This window comes from Schistocerca serialis, unplaced genomic scaffold, assembly GCF_023864345.2.
Source record: "Schistocerca serialis cubense isolate TAMUIC-IGC-003099 unplaced genomic scaffold, iqSchSeri2.2 HiC_scaffold_1211, whole genome shotgun sequence".
In the NCBI taxonomy this organism is placed as follows: Eukaryota; Metazoa; Arthropoda; class Insecta; order Orthoptera; family Acrididae; genus Schistocerca; species Schistocerca serialis.
Genome location: NW_026047416.1, coordinates 67,501 through 72,500, shown reverse-complemented (window position 1 = coordinate 72,500; position 5,000 = coordinate 67,501). Strand labels below are relative to the sequence as shown.

At 62.2% G+C, this 5,000-nt stretch overlaps 1 pseudogene; it reads left to right on the top strand.

Moving 5' to 3' along the window:
* Positions 1-5,000, top strand: part of LOC126435574 (large subunit ribosomal RNA) — a 7,976-nt pseudogene that overhangs the window by 878 nt on the left and 2,098 nt on the right.

Sequence of the window (5,000 nt, the reverse complement as noted above, 5' to 3'; positions counted from 1 at the left end):
TCGCTCCCGTCAGCGGCGCTTCAGCTTTGGACAATTTCACGACCCGTCTTGAAACACGGACCAAGGAGTCTAACATGTGCGCGAGTCATTGGGCTGTACGAAACCTAAAGGCGTAATGAAAGTGAAGGTCTCGCCTTGCGCGGGCCGAGGGAGGATGGGGCTTCCCCGCCCTTCACGGGGCGGCGGCCTCCGCACTCCCGGGGCGTCTCGTCCTCATTGCGAGGTGAGGCGCACCTAGAGCGTACACGTTGGGACCCGAAAGATGGTGAACTATGCCTGGCCAGGACGAAGTCAGGGGAAACCCTGATGGAGGTCCGTAGCGATTCTGACGTGCAAATCGATCGTCGGAGCTGGGTATAGGGGCGAAAGACTAATCGAACCATCTAGTAGCTGGTTCCCTCCGAAGTTTCCCTCAGGATAGCTGGTGCTCGTACGAGTCTCATCCGGTAAAGCGAATGATTAGAGGCCTTGGGGCCGAAACGACCTCAACCTATTCTCAAACTTTAAATGGGTGAGATCTCCGGCTTGCTTGATATGCTGAAGCCGCGAGCAAACGACTCGGATCGGAGTGCCAAGTGGGCCACTTTTGGTAAGCAGAACTGGCGCTGTGGGATGAACCAAACGCCGAGTTAAGGCGCCCGAATCGACGCTCATGGGAAACCATGAAAGGCGTTGGTTGCTTAAGACAGCAGGACGGTGGCCATGGAAGTCGGAATCCGCTAAGGAGTGTGTAACAACTCACCTGCCGAAGCAACTAGCCCTGAAAATGGATGGCGCTGAAGCGTCGTGCCTATACTCGGCCGTCAGTCTGGCAGTCATGGCCGGTCCTTGCGGCCGGCCGCGAAGCCCTGACGAGTAGGAGGGTCGCGGCGGTGGGCGCAGAAGGGTCTGGGCGTGAGCCTGCCTGGAGCCGCCGTCGGTGCAGATCTTGGTGGTAGTAGCAAATACTCCAGCGAGGCCCTGGAGGGCTGACGCGGAGAAGGGTTTCGTGTGAACAGCCGTTGTACACGAGTCAGTCGATCCTAAGCCCTAGGAGAAATCCGATGTTGATGGGGGCCGTCATAGCATGATGCACTTTGTGCTGGCCCCCGTTGGGCGAAAGGGAATCCGGTTCCTATTCCGGAACCCGGCAGCGGAACCGATACAAGTCGGGCCCCTCTTTTAGAGATGCTCGTCGGGGTAACCCAAAAGGACCCGGAGACGCCGTCGGGAGATCGGGGAAGAGTTTTCTTTTCTGCATGAGCGTTCGAGTTCCCTGGAATCCTCTAGCAGGGAGATAGGGTTTGGAACGCGAAGAGCACCGCAGTTGCGGCGGTGTCCCGATCTTCCCCTCGGACCTTGAAAATCCGGGAGAGGGCCACGTGGAGGTGTCGCGCCGGTTCGTACCCATATCCGCAGCAGGTCTCCAAGGTGAAGAGCCTCTAGTCGATAGAATAATGTAGGTAAGGGAAGTCGGCAAATTGGATCCGTAACTTCGGGATAAGGATTGGCTCTGAGGATCGGGGCGTGTCGGGCTTGGTCGGGAAGTGGGTCAGCGCTAACGTGCCGGGCCTGGGCGAGGTGAGTGCCGTAGGGGTGCCGGTAAGTGCGGGCGTTTAGCGCGGGCGTGGTCTGCTCTCGCCGTTGGTCGGCCTCGTGCTGGCCGGCGGTGCAGGATGCGCGCGCCTGCGCGGCGTTCGCGCCCCGGTGCTTCAACCTGCGTGCAGGATCCGAGCTCGGTCCCGTGCCTTGGCCTCCCACGGATCTTCCTTGCTGCGAGGCTGCGTCCGCCTTAGCGTGCTCCTCCGGGGGCGCGCGGGTGCGCGGATTCTCTTCGGCCGCCATTCAACGATCAACTCAGAACTGGCACGGACTGGGGGAATCCGACTGTCTAATTAAAACAAAGCATTGCGATGGCCCTAGCGGGTGTTGACGCAATGTGATTTCTGCCCAGTGCTCTGAATGTCAACGTGAAGAAATTCAAGCAAGCGCGGGTAAACGGCGGGAGTAACTATGACTCTCTTAAGGGCAACTATGACTCTCTTAAGGTGGCCAAGTGGCGGCGGTGTGGCTGCATCCGGACTTGGCTTTTCGAAGTGCGGTCTTGATGTAGTCGTGCTGCTGCTGCGAGGTGCCTTCCTTGGGTTATAGTTACAGGGAGAGTGATGCGCAATACATGGGCCTAGCCCTCTTAGCCTCTCCTCTCCTGCGGTCTTCTCCCCTTCTTGTGGGCCCGCTGATTTTTGCAGAGTGGAAGACCGCACCAGGGGCTTGGGGGGGTTACCAGCCCCCCCTCGCATTATCCCTTTATAGTTGGGGGCAGCCGACAAGAAACAAGAGATGGTGGCCCTTCCGCTGAAGGTGCCACCCCAGCTACCCCAGCACCTATCCGGCCAACCGGCCGTAACGAAAATGCGATAGTTTGTGTAGCTCCCTTTGCTTGCAGTGAGTGCCACCGCACTTTTACCACGAAGAACGGTCTCGGGGTCCATCGCCGCCGCCAACACCCTGCGGCCGCCAACGCTGAGATCGTGACGGAGAGGCATCGCGCGAGGTGGACGGAGGAAGAAGTCCTGTCGCTCGCCAAGGCAGAGGCCGAACTGTTCCTGGAGAGGGACGCCCGGTTCTTCTTTGTAAATCAAGAACTTACCAGGATGTTCCCCGACCGAACGCTTGAGGCAATCAAGTGCCGACGGCGGCAAGCTGCCCACAAGCAGCTTGTCCGCCAATTCATGGAGGCACTTGAGATCGGTCGGGGTGAAGAGCCGGCGTCCCGCCGTGGAGCAGCGAGCTCGCTGCCTGACGCGGGCGAGACCGCTGCGCCGCCCGTCGACGCAGCCGAGGACTTCGCGGCCGACACCACCGGGCCGCCGCCGGAGGGGCCGACTGACGCCGCCATCTGGGAGCATCTGGCGGGGCTACCTGCTTCCGCCCAGCGTTTCTCTGCCCTGGATCGAGTCATTGGTCTGGGGCGGGGCACGCCGCCCGATGTCATCCTGGGCATGCTCCCGGATGCCCTTGCGTCGGTCGGGTCCAGGGGGGAGAGGTCGATCACCAGGACACAGCGGCCGCGCCAACCATCCAAGCGGCCGCCTGCCGCCCCGCCGCTGCAGAAGCGCAAGCGGCGCCGCTGGGAATACGCGCGGACACAGGACGCCTTCCGTAGGTCGCGTGCGCGTTGCGTGCGCGGCTTGCTGGACGGCACCCTGCTGCAGCCGCCACCCGACATCCCCGGTCTGCTGGACTTCTGGGCGGACCTCTTCACGAAGAAGCCGATCTCCACCGCCGGCTTCATCCGTGACCGCCTTCTCCCGCACTCGGAGCCTGTCGCTCCTGAGTGCCTATGGGGGCCGGTCACACGTGAGGAGGTCGCTGCTGCCTTGCCGCCCAGGGGATCGGCAGCCGGGCCGGACGGCCTGACTCCAGCGGAGCTGCGGCGCCTGCCGCATGAAGTCCTGGTGAAACTCTTGAACCTCTTCCTCCTGGCCCGCGCCCTCCCCGAGCGTCTGCTTCGCGCCCGGACGTCACTTCTCCCCAAAACGGCTGCACCAACATCCCCCGCTGACTTTCGCCCCATTACGGTCTGCTCGGTGTTGGCGCGGACCTTTCACAAGGTTCTCGCGTCACGCCTGATGCGTGCATGTGCTGTGGACGAACGTCAGCGGGCATTCATCCCCCGGGATGGGATGTTGGAAAACACCTTCATCTTGGACACTGCTCTCACCGACGCAGTCCGCTCCTGTCGCTCTGTTTTTGTGGCATCGATCGACGTCTCTAAAGCGTTCGATTCGGTGGACCATGCCGCCCTCCGCCCCGTGCTGAGGGCTCATGGCCTGCCGGATTGCTTTATTGAGTACGTCGAAAGGTGTTACGAGGGTAGCACGACGGTGATAGCGGGCGGCGCCGACGTGGGCGTGCCCCTGCAGCCGGCTAGGGGTGTGCGTCAGGGTGACCCCCTCTCCCCCCTCCTTTTCAATTTTGCGGTGGACTATGTTTTGAGTCAACTTCCCTCCCACATCGGAGCTCGGATCCTTGGTCGCAGAGTTAACGCTGCGGCCTTCGCAGATGACGTCCTGCTTTTTGCATCGACCGCGAGGGGATTGCAGTCCCTCATCGACGCAGCCGTCGCAGCCCTCGCCCATCTGGGGCTGCAGATCAACGCCCGGAAGTGTTTCACCCTCGCCTTAGTCGCGTCTGGGCGCGACAAGAAGGTGAAGGTCGACGCCGACGTTACCTTCAAAGCGGGCAACGCCACCGTGCCCGCCCTACGTGTGGGTGAAACCTTCCGGTACCTGGGACTGCAATTCTCCACCGCTGGTCGCTGCGTTTTCAACCCACGACGCCACCTGGTGGAGCAGCTGGACGTCATCTCCCGAGCTCCGCTCAAGCCGCAACAGCGCCTCCACGCCCTCACCACCGTACTTCTGCCTGGCCTGTACCATGGGCTGGCCCTCAGCCGCACCCGAGTGGGTGCGTTGAAAGCGGCAGATGTGACCATCCGTGCCGCCGTCAGGAGATGGTTCCGCCTTCCGGCGGACACTCCCCTGGGCTACTTCCACGCTCCTGTAGCCCAGGGAGGCCTCGGCATCCCATCATGCCGATGGATGGGGCCAACACTTCGCCGGTCCCGTCTCCTGGCGCTGAAGAGGATTGGGCCAGCCGCCGACGGTGCAGGCCGGGACGAGGTGCAGCGTGAGATTGAGGCGCTGGAGCGGCATCTTATGTGGGAGGGCCACCTCCTCAAATCGTCGACGCAGGTTGGAGAGATGTGGGCCGCGCGCCTGCACGTTGCCTTTGACGGTGCGGCGCTGTCATCTTCCGCCGCCGTCAAGGGGCAACACCAGTGGGTCGCTGACACCAGTCGCCTGCTATCTGGGCGTAACTTCATCGACGCTCTCCGCGCCCGCATCAACGCCTTCCCCACGAAGGCACGGCGCAGTCGCGGGCGGGAGGCGGACACCAGATGCCGCGCGGGCTGCCAGGCCGTAGAGACCGCCAACCACGTGTTACAGGCTTGCTTC